Here is a 15,910-nt window from a genome sequence, read left to right on the forward strand (position 1 = left end):
GTCTGCTACTGTACCACATTTCGTACAAATAAATTACAAAAGTACTATAAGACATTCTGAACCGTATGATTCAGAAAGGTGAATCCAAAGGTAGTTTTAATTATTTAATTACATTGTGGTATTTCAGACAACAGTAGTCCCAGGTTTTGGCTACAACCTTTAAGTTGGATTATCCTTTTACAATTATCCATTTACAGTTCTCAAATAATTAGAAAATAAGATTAAAATAAAAAAAACTGCCAAAAACCTGCTTAAATATGGGTTGTCCTTGAGTTTATTTTTGCAAAAGGCTTGGCTATGACTATGGCTATGCGGTCACAACTGGGTGCTTTGCATCTATGCGGTAGGCTAAATTTAAGCTGCTTCTGTGGTGAGCCAGCTTCTTAAGAAAAAATGCATAATCGCTCTATCTTGATCAAAAGTGCCAACGGAGATTTTTAAAGGTTAAATTTACCATTCAACAGACTAACATTTTTTTACATGATCCTCCGTTTTCCATGTTTACCTTCTGTTTCTGGACTTGCCTTCCCACACACAACAAGGGCCTATCAGGCTACACTAAACACAATGACAGCCAATTGGTGTCAAGGTGTGATTGATCTTTGTTTTTTTAACCTCCAACAACTCAAGCACAAGAATACAATTTCTATAAAAACAGATCTTCTTTTGTACATAAGTATGTTTTTCCTTACCTGGACTTTAGCATGAAATACAACAGGTTGTAAAATTAAACATGCCTCAACAGTTATGCATACTGTCATAAAACGTCATACTTTGCAGACATCTTATAGGTCATTCATGTAATATAACAACACACTCACTTTAAAAACAACAATGCAGATAAAGGCAAGTAATGAAGGATGTGTTGGAGTCCATATCATTAGGTGTCTGTAAAGTTAAAATGAGGGTTTTTGTCTCCATCTAAAATGACCACGAGACTGAAAACACAGAGCGGACAACATTCATAAATATCGTTTAATTGCAGTGTGTGTTTATGCCAAGAAAAGAAAGCACTGACGCTGTTACCTGAGTGAGGTCGGTCGAAGCCAACAGTAACTCACAAACTTTTTCAAGCACCTTCTCTACTACTTAAAAGCCTTCTTACAAGAAAGATATATTATCTTCACTAGCTAAAGAAGCAATAAACTTAAAGAGTAAGGATTCTGAGAAGATTCATAGGTTGGTCGAAAACCCTCACCTCTTCATCTCTGAAATTTGTTGGACGTGACTATCTTTACTAGATGCCAGGAATCGTCTCAAGAAACGATGCACTCATTTTGTGTCAACTCCACTGTTTGTTTGGTCTATGTCAGTGTTTCTCCACTGAGAAAAGCATGTCACACATGGTGCCTGCATGGTAAAAGAAAGAATTGCTGAATTTAAAGTTCAAAATTTGCCTTGTCATATTCTGTATATTTCCAGTACAGTACATTTAAGTTCAGTTCGGTGTATTTAATTTTTCAGTACAATCTATTTGCAGTTAGACTTCAATGACATTTTCATATATGTTTATATGTGACATTGAAAAGTATTGTCGCTTTTTGTATAAGCAACACTGAATCAATGTTTGGAATTTGTTTTTTTTCTTTTTTCTGCAGTGGGTTACAATAACATTAAATACCCGCTTTAGGCAACATATAAAAATTCTGTTTTCATGAACATGTGTTTACCACCCTTTTGTATATTCAATCACAATCAGATATCCTTGACACAGCCGATTCAAATTGCAAACACTTTTTGTCTACAAGTCATTGGCTGTGAGCAGTCTCTGGCGTCAAAGTCTGCAAAGTTCAAGCATTCGCCATGAAGAAAAAAAGTCATTTGACTCGTCTTCCCCAAGTATCATCTTCATCAAACTTGGTATTTGTGATAAATTCACTGTGCGGACGAGAACCATATATCAATTTCTTCACTTTGTGATTATGGCAATCCTGTGTAGGAAGATTTTTGACTCTTAAATCTGTTAAATATTACAGCCTCCACGATTTAATGAGGGCCAAAATTGGATGATTTTGAGGCTTTCCATGAGCTGAGGGTGCCTCCAGGGAATGTTATTCATTGTTTTCAGCTTTAATTATATTACTAGGAATAGTAGTAGTCAAAGTAGTTGTACTAATAGTAGTGCTGTAGATTGTTGACAGATTGACAAATCTTCTTCCTTCAGTTGTAGTAAAGTAGGGTGGCATGGAAAATTAGATTCATGCTTCTCTTCAGCAGGCAATACACATTTTGCTTTCGTTTTTTATTTATTTATTTATTAGTATGAATGAGTATATTTTCAGGCGCATTACTTTTCTCAATATAATATGGCAATATGAGTTCCGGTCATCCGGAGTCTCCATCCACCAAAGGAAACTTTGTTTTTTTTCAGTCATTGAAATTGTTGAATGCCTATCATTTTTGTTAAGACTTTGTTCTTGGAGGGCGTCTGTGTTTTGGATTTGCACAGTGTGTGAGCGAAAGCGCTCCCGACAGAGGGAAAGCGGTTGTGTCGTCCACTTGGATTGATTTCCTATTACACAATGCATGTGAACAGCAGCACAAGCGTGTATGCGCTCCCTCCAACCCGGCCCCTGTGGAATTCCGACACAGGCCACGTGTTTAGCGCCTTTTGTGCCTGCAAATTGCAATGCCCTGCCATTTTTCCATCATGGAGTCTGCGGGCTGATGCATTCCTTATCTGACATCCTGCTAAGCCAGACTGTTTAGCCCGGAGGTGTGAGCATGGCGGGAGATGCAGGAGCAAGAAGAGGAGGAGGAGAGGTGCCAGATCACCACTAACGCCAAAAACATGACTGACTGGGCCCGTGTGTCACATCTACACACACAGACACAACATATGTGGGATAAACACCAACATGCAGTCAATGGGTGGTGCTGACCATTGACAATGACTCAGCAAGTTCTTCACCTTCACGACTACTATGGAAGCTGCAAGCTCACCTAGAATGCATTTTTGGGGGTTTTGAGTTGTTATTGAGGCCTCACAGTTAAAGATGAGTGCAGCTTATTGATTTCCAAGTTTTACTGTCAATTATCTTGATTGAAACCTCAATTCGTGTTAACTGATGGAACATATGTGTGAATGGTCCACAAGTGGATTGGAACTATTTCAGAGATGCAAATCTACTGTATTGTGAGAAACTGTGAAAACCAATGCCATGTATCCTCAAATGCTTTAGCAGAATGAATAATTTTCTTTCACCAGTCTTCATTTGTTTGAGAACTGGTTTACTTGACTTATGCCACCCCTGTGGTATGAGCTTGGCATGGAGCCCAGATTTATCAGTTCTGCTAGAATGATGTAAAATTATATTGAATGTAATGAATGTTGCTTTTCCTTTTACAAAAAGAATGAATCAGGAATTATTAGTGGCATCTTTCTTAGAGAAAATGTTGCATTTTTACATTTTTGGCATACAAATCGACTGGAGTGAACATTTAGAATTTCAAATGGGAATAATGATATTCTGTTGCATTGAAAGAATCACTGGTAACAAATAGTGATTTATTTTGTGGGTATTGGTGTAAATATTGATTTTTTTTTTTTCTCAGTGGGATTATTTTGCAAGTTGAACAATTTTCTAAATGTCTCCAATTCCAAAGTAGACTGAATGAGCTGAATGATTTGAATTTCAAATGAAAACAATCTAAATGTTGAACTTTAAATGTCCATTTGGAATGAATGATAAATGGGGTAGACTCTGCTTCATTGTAAATGAATGGGGAATTTGGGGCTAAAATGTTTTTAATTTGGGAAAGTGGGGAGTGAATATTTTGAATGAAAAAAAATATAAAACAAATATTGAAATTGGAACAATACAAATGAGATGATTTATGTGGAAGGAGATGCATGTTAAAAAAAAAGTAGTCAGCATAAATAGGATTAACCTGTGAAACCTTTTAGCCTTCAGCCATCACACAATTAGTCTGATTATTACTTTTAATCCTGTAGTGTGGGAAGCAATTCCTTGCCCCCCCCCCCCCAAGAAAAAAGGGAAAAAAAAGATGCAAAGATGCAAAAAAAGAGATGCATCACCCAGATAGTTATGACACACCTGGACCCACAAATGACCTGGTACTAAAAACAACACCTCATTCTTTGATTCTTTCTATTGATTTTCCATTAGTAAGGTATCAGGCCATTTCCTTGTTTGCAAAAGATGACGTAAAATGGACATTTTGCACTTGTGGGGACCAATTTGGCAGACGCCATAGTTCAGACCTCATCTTGAGGGTCAAGACTTGCTTTTAGGGTCAAGACTTGCTTTTAGAATATAGGTTTAAATTGATTTTGGTTGAGGTAAGGGTTAGGGTTTGACAATCATTTGTGATGGTTAAGGTTAGTAGTTAGGAAATGCATTATGTCAATTGGATAGAACAAACCCCTTATGTGTGTCTGGGGGAAAGGTACGCATTAACTGTGACTTAACAAGTGATGAAAATGTTTCCAACAAGTGAAAAAAAATAGCAAGTTTATTTTTTAAACAGCCAAGATGAGAGCAAGCTTCAGACACTTCAGAAGTTTTGAGTCACACCACCCTCTACAGCTACGGAAAGAAGATTATGAGAGGCCCGAAATCTTTACGTCCTTCAGAGTCCTCATCTGAGCAGACCTCACCTGGTTTACTCTTCATTATGGCAGGAACGCATATTAAAAACTGTACTTCCTTAGAAAAGTACACCAAGCCAAGCTTTCCTAACACCTGCTGAAAAATATTTTCAGATTTATCCTGGAGTCCACCCATCGACCCGCTGTACAAGTTCCTTCAGCAGATGTACTGAAAAGGACACGAAAGGTCTGCAGCAAGTAGAGAAAGCAGCAAAGTGGGTGATTGAAACTAACGCTCCTCAGAGACATTTACACCGGCAGACAGTTGTGGAAAGCTAGTGGAATTATTGAGGAGCTATCCCAACTTGGACTCACACTGTTCTACTCACTTCCCTCTGGAAGAAGTTACAGAAGATTAAAGTCCATGAAATGCATTTGTCTATCCCACTCAATGTGGAATCAAAGGACTTACCCCTTACCTCCAGCTGCTTTTAAGACATAAAAGCATTTCAAGGCAAAAGGATGTGCATTTCTGAAATCTGAATTACCATATTTTTTGGACTTCGAGTCATTTTTGTTGTAGAGTGGCTAGTCCTGTGAGTTTTACCGAGTCGTAAGAAGGATTACTGTAAAATAGCAAGTCCATAGTTGTGTAACACCCCCGCAAAGAAAAGGATCTATCTGCAACTTACTTATTTAGAGCCGCAAGAGGCGCAATTGCCGAAAAGACTTCTACCATTGCAAGAAGTGAAACCTTAATACATTGCCACGGTTACTTAATATTTCTGCTATTTTTCCATTGAAAACATTTCTATCAATGGTGTTTTACACCAGGAACCCTGTATTGACAAATGAGAGCTTCTTAAAGAACAATCTTCACTGTTGTTGTTGACCATTCTGTCACTTATTCAGTCCATATCCTACTGAGAGACGAATGTTCTTTTGATATCCGCAGGGTTTATGTTTCCCGGACTGTAGCCAGACATCGGCCGACGTTGGCAGGTACTGCTCGAATGTACTGCGATAACCCCTGATGGCCACGCACATTTCCCTTCCTTTGCTAACACTTGCAACATTCACCCCCCCAGGTGGGAAAGGGGTTGTAGCGATCTGTGCATTCGCAAAGTAAAATGGCCGCCGTTTGCTTCATTTGTTGCTCTGACAAGTAAACAACGTTGTTAAAATAAGAATTTATATGAATCTTTATCTTATATTTTTATGATGTGATGCAGGATTGTAGTTTAAGGTACGCCATTTTTTAAAATTTGACTTGAAAAGGAGAGCTTCTCTGTAGTGGATGCTGTTGTGTAAGTGGTGTGTGTTTGTAAAACGGTATTTTTGGAAAGGTAGACCCACAATACGCTCACGTTCATTCGTCGCCCATTTTTAATGTTATGATGCAATTAGCATCTTGGAGCAGCTCATGCTGGAAGTTTGCTGCACTAGGCTCCACACTGGAGCACTTTGAAGGATATATTTCAAGACTTGGAGTACTTGGAGAACAGAAGGGTCCATTTCACCAACTGAACTAAGTGCCGGCTCTGCTGTTCTGTGTCTCAGATTTTGAAAACTTTTCTCGCAAAATAAGCCACTCATCGTCCATAAAATACGATAAAAATGCCTCAGACTACGACTTGCAGTATATCATAATGTGGACATTCTTCGAAGCTTGTAAATAGTTTTGCATCCTATAATATTATTATTTTTATTTTATACTGTTACTTTAGTCATCCGTCAGTGATCCAACAGGAAATGCATAAACAAGGTGATTCGTCGAGAGAGTTTTGTTAAAATCAAACAGAGCGGGTTCAAGCCTTGTAGTGGATAATCAGTCCAGAAAATGCACGGCTAGGACGGACCGAAAAATAGTTTGGTATGATTACGCGTGTTGAAAAGCCCAAAGTCACTTCGGACCAGGGGCGCACTCATTACAGAGCAAGGGAGCTAATAGCTTGTATCCTCTCGTCGACATCAAAGATGGCTGTTCAGCACACAGCGCATTTATTGCTGCCCTGCACAACCCTGGAGACTCATTGCAGCATAACACACAGCACTGCAGATGACAAAATTAAATGTCCACAAACAGCAGCGAGCCCTCTCCCGCCTCCCGTCGCTTCCGATTCCTTCTTTGCCAGATCTCGCATGGCCTGTTTGTTGTTTGGCTTTTTCGGACTTCACAGCGTGAGAGCAGAGGCCATCGGAGTCGCTTTCAGACGCAAGTTGACAAGGCAAACAGAAAATTGAGTCCCTCGTCGCTCCTTACTCGCCGTGTAGTCCGCAGAGAAATCGCGGCTTAATATTTCACCGCTGCGAGCAAATCTGATTTCGATGTTGTTCTTTCGAGTAAATGCAAGCGCAGAGATTTTCATAAGCAACATCTCAAAGGACCGCTGTGGCCAGTCGCTCTCCATTCCAATTCTGTGCAAGAGATAAAATTAGATCATTTTAAGAGATTTCATCCAGTAAAACATCGGTTTAGTCTGACACGTTTCTCAGAGACTGACCGTGTTTGTATGTTAGAGCAAGGAAAACCTGAGTTCCTTTGGCTTCGCTTTTCATTCTTGCAGGCTTTACAATGTCATGTGTGTGGGTTGTATGTGGACACAAGTGAATACAGTTCATAGCTCATCCTGCCCTTCTTCAAAAAATAATATCTGTACATTCCTCTTCAAAAGTATTGGAACAGTGAGGCACGTTCCTTTACTCTGGAAAATATCTTTATTTCTAGGTTAAATGTGTAGATCATCTACATTACTTTGTAGAGAGCACCATTTGTTTTAAATTCAGCATATTGTACCACGTGACTGACAGATGTATTTTGTAACCCAAGTACTAGCGTTGTAATTCTTGAGATTGGTCATGGTCTAGACATTTTTAAGGGTCTCCATCTCATCTTGGAGTCCAAAGCGCTATTACTCGGTCACTTCTTGGTCTTGAACAGAGCAGACTCTGGATTTTTGGTCAAGAGCGGTTGGGACCACTACTATCACTACTGCTGTGAGCAATAATAAAATGCTTAATTTGCAAAAGACGGAAATCTACTGTGGACCTGATTGTGCAAATGATTACAAAAGATGAAGTACAAACAAAAGAAGAAAACCACATTACATCAGACCATGTGGCAAGTTCTTCAACTCTGACGCCCACAAATATTTTGTCTGCTGATTTAAAAAAGAAAAAATGCAACCAAAGTGATTGGGGTAGCTGTCATCATGCAACAAGATACTAACTCCATAAAGACCATAGCAACACAAATGTTTTGGTGTTGAGTTGATGACGATAACAAAAGTAGTGCTTTTTTTTTTTAACTAATAATAAAGTTGTTTAAGATTCAGATGTAAACGAAAGCTAAATTGCCGTTACCTGTTGATTGTACTACTAGTGCCAAACTTAAAATTTCACAGTATATTAGCTTATTTGTACCACTTTGGTGCTACTTTGTCAATCCACCTGAGATAAAAGCTTGCATGTAAGTGTACAGCCATCTTCAACTTGGAAGCAAAAAAAAGACGACGTCAAACTGTAAGCGAGGGTTTGGACCTCATATTCAGTCTGTTCTCATCTATCATGTGGTAATGGCGTCAAGACGTCAAGGCCCCTTGGCGACGTTGCGTGCAGAGCCTTGACAAAAGTGTGTCACCGTGATCTTCGCCTTAACCTGAGCGGACCTTAACTAAATCACTAATATATCATTGCATGTAACTACAGGAAAGAAATGATTCACAGATGCAGTTGGCTGTCCAATCTGTTTGTGTTTTTGTTTACACCCGCTGGATATTTGACCCCAGTGTAAGGGGAATGCGCGCAAATGTTAACCACTAATGCTTGCTATGTAGCTAGTCATCTCCTGGCTAGCCGGTCAAAAGTATGATTTTCTTGGCATTATGACTTAATAAAGTTAAGTTTAAGACTTTTGTGACGAATAATGAAAGAAAACCTGGGTGTCGAACCCAGGGGTCGGGTCATAATTACTGTGTTTGTCCTAGTAGAAGTCACCTTCGCTTATAAGTCGACCCCCCCCCCCCCTTTTTTTTTGCTTTAATTGTGCATTTTCAATGGGTGAATTTTACAACATTTTACATAAAGGCCAATATAAGTCAACCCCTGACTATAATGGTCACATAGATCATGGCTGCCCAATGATAACACATCTTGTGCATTGTTAAAGTGATGAAATTACGCTATTTTAAGTGGCATTTCTACAATGTATATCGAATAACATACTGTTAAGGTTATGGGAGGGAGGGGTGGAGCATAAACAAAACAAGTGTGAGACATTCTAGGTGTACGCATAGACGCAAATGCTGAAACTAACGTCAAAAAGCCCTCAAAGTAGTCATCACTATCTGACACGCCAAATTGCTCCTCCCGTTTAACTCCAGGACGTTTTTCGTTTCAACATCTTTGTTACACTTCCATGGCTAATCACCTTTGGACCTGTCCAATTTGTGTGAAATGGAGGTCTTCGGTAGTTATTTGCTGATCATCTTACTTGGGATAATATCCCAAGCTTTCTTTACCCAAGTGATGACTGTTTTGAGATCAGAGCATGGAACGGTGACCTTCGCTTTTTCTCCCCCCACCTGTACACGTTCACAAGCTGAAGGAGACAAGGAGTCAAGCCATCTTTCCATTTTCATAATGCATCAAAGTCCGGCGAAAAAATGAGCGACACAGCCTCGTTGCCTCAACAAAGAGGCAATTAGGCATAATATTACTTATTTCACATTTGAATTAATGCTATTCAAACACAGATATGTGGATAAATTGGTCTGTTCGAGTTATGCGGTTGTAAGTCAACCCCTCTTAATATAGAGGGTTAAAAATGAGGACAAAATTCTTGACTTGTATTCAGAGAAATATGGTATGTCTTTTCTTGGAGGGCCATTAAGACTGTCAAGCAACATAAATGTATTTTGATTGTCTAATTCACTGTATATGCGACATCATGATAGATAACTACTTACAGAATCGGAAGTTGGTTAGAAAAAAAAAGTGAAAAAATGCTTGTAAATTGCAATATAACAATCTTACTGAATGTGTAGACAATTTGCAATTATGATATTTTTAATTATGAAGTTGACAAACCTCATCTGTCTTTTTGCCTTAAGTTTGACTCTTGTGTTGATGTTGGATGCCATGTTGAGTGCAAACCAGTTATACGGGAATCACGAGTCTCTCCATGGTCCACTCCACTTTGCCTCAGTTGCTATTAGACATGATTAATCAATCAGTTGAGCATTCATGCAGTTGAGCAAATTAAATATTTTAGTTTCCAAGCAAGTCTCCCGCACTGTAGATAAATAAGATTTTGATGTTGTTTCACATCATGAGCTGCTCAGATTTAATGAGGCATATAAAGTCAACCAAACCTGTGCGACCTTAACTGCCTAAGAAATGATTTGCTTCCAGTTTGATTCTTCTGAAGGGCCTTTAATCACTCCAAATTGTCTTTATCACAGCAAGAATTGTCTTTATGGATTAGGACTTCATTAAAGACAAGACAGATATCAAAGGTAAGGCAGTTGAGGAGGTGAAACAACGTACATGTGACTAGCTTAACATTGCTGCAGGAGGCACACAAATCACTGAGCAGCCCTCACCATCCTGACACGGTCCAGGATGCACCAGTGCCTTTTTTTTTTCTTTTTATTCCCAGACGGCAGCACCTTTTGTTTTATGGTCATGTGACTTCACGCCCATTCCTCAATAATTGAGCGGTTTGAACTCTCAAAGCTGCCGCGCCTGGAAATGAAAAATTCTCAGCTCCCGCATCCAAATGATTATTCCTAAACAAAGCGTGTTAAATGGACGCCGCCGCCTCTGCGGCACTCTCCATCTGGAGGATGCTGCGTGACAGCTTCCCTTAAATTACAAATATCAATCTGCCACAGTGGGAGCTCAGCCCACCAGCCTCCTCTCAGGGGTCCGCGTCAAAGCGGACGGACTTCAGAGCGGCAAGCATCAAAAGAGGCAGGCACGCTTCATGCTTTATTTGCCGGAGCGTGACTCATCTGATCGGCATTCCGACAAAGTCAATGTTTTGATTGCAAAAGGGATGTTGTGCATATGTGATGCTGAGTTTGCTTGATCTCGACGGCATAGTGCTTGTTGATGCAATAACGGCGGAAAAGTGTGTGTTCAATCATTTCACCTGGAAAAGTGTAGGTGTTGAACGATTTCACAGTGAAGAGCGAAGCTATAGAAATCAGTAAATCTATTAATAATAAAACCTTTGACTCCCTGTGACAAATTTTGAGGTGAGGCGCAACTGGAGGCATATGTTTGTTTCTGGGGGTGTTGTTGCTTCTTCAGCACTTCTCAAATATGGGTACGTGAAGGCATTTCGGGATATATATAAAATTTTAACAGGATTTTTGCACGTATCAGCAAAGTGAAAAAAAGCTTTTTCAATTCAAAATCAGAAACAGAAACTTTAAAATTAAGAGCAAATTAATTGGAACATGAGCAACTTATTTCTACATTGTGTAATAGTGACTTCTAGACATTGTACCTTTATTTGTTTTTGCATTGGCATTAGTGGCACAATTTACTAGCAGAAATAAATCTGGTGAGCTACCTTCCAGAGTTAAGGAATAAAATAATAAAATACACCAGAGAAGATTGTACTTTCACTGTGGAAACGTTCCTCAAAACAAACTAATCTGTAACTGCAACACGAGCATTCCATTTGCACTTCAAACTTCGTAGACATGATCCTGTCCCAGATTCGTTTGTTTTGATAAACGTTCACCAGTCCACTTCATGGCATCAACTGAAAAAGAAGCAAAAAATAATGGCACAATACGAAAACAAAACAAAACGGCATTATACGAAAAAAAATGGCTACATAACTAATGGGTGTGTGTATCTATGTATGTGTGTGTGTGTGTGTATATATATATATATATATATATATATATATATATATATATATATATATATATATATATATATATATATATATACACACACACACACACACCCATTAGTTCTATTTTAATTATTAAAGTAGATTGCACAAAACATTTGTTAATCCATAAACGCTTTCTGCTGGTTCCATTATACCACTATGTAAAGACAATGATTTGTCGAATGACAAAGTTTTTGTGTATGAACACACTTTAGATTGGAAAAAAAAAACCTAATTGTTGGTTTTAACTCTTGTGCAGTATTGGGACCATATTGGAGCCGTTTTTTTCCACATTATTCTCACAAAGTATTTTGTCTAATAGATGGTACACTCCTAGTAATGTCATGACGAAGTTGAACTTTGACATGTCACCATATGGGTGAAATTTCACCTTCCTGAAAAATCTCGAGTTAACCAATTTCAGTTTTTGTGTTTAATCTGTAATTTTCTCACCAACTGATTGAATGCAGATACAAATATTTAAACAGGACAGGAAAATTAACTGTTTCAAGTCGAGTGTATTTTGGATGTAGATCTGGGTTAGCTCCACCCATTCCCCGCCTTTCTCCCCGGAGGCGTGGAGCGACAGACGTTGGCTCGGAGGCCTCCCAATCTGCCGTGTGATCAGCAGGACTCCCCCCGAGCGTGTTTCCCCCTTTCCCTGCCACCACCACCGGCTTTCTGCCTGAGGCCACACAAGCGCTTGTGCTCAGCGTCCACCTGCTCCGTCGATGCGCTTCTCTATGGGATCGCCTTCCAACGGCGGGTAGCAAGCACGGTCGAGTCAATCAGGGGTGGGGGGCATGCACCTTAATGAAAGGAGAGTCTCTATTGTCAGAGAGGGGGACCCTAATATTTTGTCACCCTCGTGCTGCAAAATAAGTTAATCACGCATGTGGGCCTTAGGTTATACAGTATGTTGTCTGATTTAGACAGCAAACTAGTCAACACCACCTCCTTCGGTTGAAGCTAAGTAACGCACTCCATTGTATTGCTTGAACGGATGCCATGAAATCGTTGTATATGTAACAAGTTTGGTCAATCAAGTTATTAGGAAACTGAGTGCCGCTCCACAATGGTGCTGAGCGAGGCATAGGGCAGAGGAGTTTGAGTGGGGCTACACGGGGAATTGATGTCATAATTAAGACAGCTTGTATGAAATATGTATGAAGGGTATTAGCATAATTCACATGCCGATGCTGGGCAGAGGGAATGTCACCGGTGTGCAATATAAAACAGATAACACAGTTAGTGCAACTGCGAAAATGTCAACACGCACAAAAACACAATGCTTAGATGCCTCTCAAATATTTTAAGTGACGATGCTGAGAGGCCCGAGGGCCAGCTGAACATCTTCAACAAGCAAGAGTGGAACAAAGGAGCTGTCTTTTCAAGTACCACGGACAGTTCCACATGTCTAGTCTCCCGCCCTCTGTGTGACAGAAAAGCAATGTTATCACCGCCCAAATCTCCACTAAATGGCATCCCTGACTCTTCTGTCTTAAATTCCCTCAAGAACCAGGGTTTGAATAGTCATAAAATGCTGGTTGATACAAGACAGCCTATCACGGCAAGCCGAGGAACTCGAAGAACTCAGTACTCTGCATCAACATTTGCATAGATGGGATCAACATGTAAAACACATCCAAACATTAAAGGCAGTTAGAGAAATTGCATCGCTGTTCCTTTCAGATCTCCGTGGGTCACCATACATTTTGGTAGTGTATTCAACAAAATGGCTGACGTGAACCTGCAAATTTATCTTCTTCTTCTACCGTTGCTTTCAATATCCCATGCCTTTGGCTCGGCTGCGTTGAGATTTTGCATGCCCTTTTTCTGGCCATTTAGGGCAAATATAGTAGTAGTGACCTCCGACTAAACCCTTAAAATAGGCCTAAAGTGAGTCAAGCATTTGTGCCCCCTACATGTGGATGTCCTCCTTTGTGTTTTTAGGACCACCATGCCAAGGCCTGTGTTTGACAAATAGAGACGTAAGAACCAGTGCAACAACCACCAAAACTAATACTACTCCTATAACAGCCAAATATGTAGGCCTTGGGTAAGGCCAAATACTACCTCGTTTGTGTTTCTCTTTTGACCCTTTAGGGCCACTATACCTTCTGCTTGTAAGGGAAAAAAGGCTGATTATTAATACCCCTCATAGGTTTCCCATTTTGATGTAGTACGATTAGCATACTTTCTGCATGTTGCCAAAACGACCAATATTGCAAAGTCAGTTTATTTTTTTAAGCCCTAAAAACATTTTGGCCCAGTGCTTCATTTCCCACCTGTCAATCACTGCACAACCAGATGGATGGGTGGATGGAGATGTGACAAATAATGAAAGAGATAGATAGATAGATAGATAGATAGATAGATAGATAGATAGATAGATAGATAGATAGATAGATAGATAGATAGATAGATAGATAGATAGATAGATAGATAGATAGATAGATAGATAGATAGATAGATAGATAGATAGATAGATAGATAGATAGATAGATAGATAGATAGATAGATGGGAACCCTGACTGATAGACAAATGGGAACCCGGAATCCAGCGTCATTTTGATTTACTGAAAGTTGGCAGCCCTTCCCGCCATGACATATGAGCAAAGTCTTACAGTAGAGTTACCGTACAGATTCGAGATGGACTTAGGCGTGGAGCCTGACAACCAAGCTATAATGTACGTGTAAGTATCGGGTCTTGTGCAGTGTTGCGTGCACACGATCCATTGAATCAATTATATCCTCCACCCCAACCACAATAATGGTTGGCGACTACGCATCAGAAGAAGTTGTTTTGCAGCCAATAGAAATTAAAAAGTATCCGGGTGAGTCATTCACATTAAAGCTGTCATTGCGTAGTATTATTATTATTTATAATGGACGTTTTTATAGCTTTAAAGGGACAGCTGCTGCTTTCTATTACACCTTTATCTGAATCCCCTTCCTCTGTGTGTGTGTGAGTGTGTGTTCGTGTGTCTGAATGTGCGTGTGTGTCTGCACTGCAGATGGCTTCTCCGGTGTATCCACGATTAAACTGGCAAAAGAGCTGTGAGATAAATAAGAGGCACATTCCAAAAGAGACACCAGTCTGCCCCCACACTGCGACAGAAAAAAAATGGGATAATGATACATCTGCGTGTTTTTTTTTTAAATAATTATTAAAAATATTTTCCCTCTTAACTTGATGTTGGCACATATCTTAATCCATTCACAGCAGTAAAGCGCAAACTTTAAAGAGTATTAAAATGTATTGAATGGGTCGGGAGGGAAGGGGGTACCTGGCCTACCTTCAACTGGATTCCCAAAAGATTCGAATTTCAAAATGCTCCGGAGCTCTTTCCCGAGTCAGTCAATCAGTAAGGGGGCGAGTCGTCTTTGGACATGACAACTCCGAGTGAGAGGAAAAGAGGAAGGTTCCATAAGATGGATGGATGAATGGATGGGAAGTGAGGTCACCCATTCAGACCCTAATAATCCCAAAAGGAGACACAAATCTTGTCAGAAGATGAAAAGAACGGAGGCTGACAAGTGCGTCAGGAGCTCTTAAGTGGATATTTAAATGGGCGAAAAAAAGCAAGAAGGTTGGGGGGTGAGGGTTCCCAAGAGTCACCCCCCTGTCTCCCTCCTGATGACTTTATGAGGCAAAGAATGCCCTGTGTCTAATCCTTGGCCATCCCAGATGCGCTGCTCCTCGTGCGGCTACGCTGATGTGCAGGGAGGGAAGGCGGCAAATGAATGCACGCAGAAAAATGGTCACATCCAATAAGGGGGAGGATGGAGAGAGAGAGGGAAGACGGTGAAGGAGGGAGAAAGAGAGTGAGAGAGAGAGAGAGAGAGAGAGAGAGAGAGGAGGGGGATGTTCCTCTACAGCACAGCTCTGTGGTTGCAGTGTGACCGGTCTGCCCATGGTCCTAGTGCCCACCGAATGCCGAAACACATCATTCCATCACTGCTGTATCATTCGTCATCATCAGGCAGTCATTTACTTGATTTTTCTCATGGAATAATCTATACACCTTAACATACATTAGGCATTGTACTCTCATTCTTGCTTTCCATCTATCATCCAATATTCTTTTCATCTGTATTTGTCTCCCTCACGTTCATTATCTAGCAATGCATCTATCAATCTAGTTACCTGCTCCATCTCTTGTTCTGTCATCTGTTCATCCCCCCAACCCTCTAAGGAAATTATTATTTTTAATTCATCATTCTCATCTATCTGTCAGTTGATCAAGCTATCAATGTATTTGCTATTTCCTACATCAATCTTTCTCTCTTCAGTCTTTCAATCCACTAGTCTCCCCATCTAACCAGCATCTTGCCAACAAATCGCCAGGTTGCCAGCTTTTTTTTTCATTGCCATTTAGATTATACTCACTGAGGTACTTTGATGAAATGTTTACCTGTGACGGGATCTATTTGAATCTTGC

General features: G+C 40.0%; 1 protein-coding gene across 4 annotated transcripts in view; it reads right to left on the reverse strand.

Annotated features, from left to right (window-relative positions):
* il1rapl1a (interleukin 1 receptor accessory protein-like 1a) overlaps positions 1 to 15,229 on the reverse strand; it is a 238,461-nt gene extending 223,232 nt beyond the window's left edge. For 3 of the 4 annotated variants that reach the window (XM_088415704.1, XM_088415702.1, XM_088415701.1), the window contains exon 1: positions 14,765 to 15,229. The gene's annotated coding sequence lies outside the window, so the exon portion shown is untranslated. The remainder of the gene's footprint in view (positions 1 to 14,764) is intronic. The other variant, XM_088415703.1, reaches the window with a different exon arrangement.
* Positions 15,230 to 15,910: the final 681 nt, after the last annotated feature.

This window comes from Hippichthys cyanospilos, chromosome 5 (genome assembly GCF_059441005.1).
Source record: "Hippichthys cyanospilos isolate Australia breed blue-spotted pipefish chromosome 5, RoL_Hcya_1.0, whole genome shotgun sequence".
NCBI classification, from domain to species: domain Eukaryota; kingdom Metazoa; phylum Chordata; class Actinopteri; order Syngnathiformes; family Syngnathidae; genus Hippichthys; species Hippichthys cyanospilos.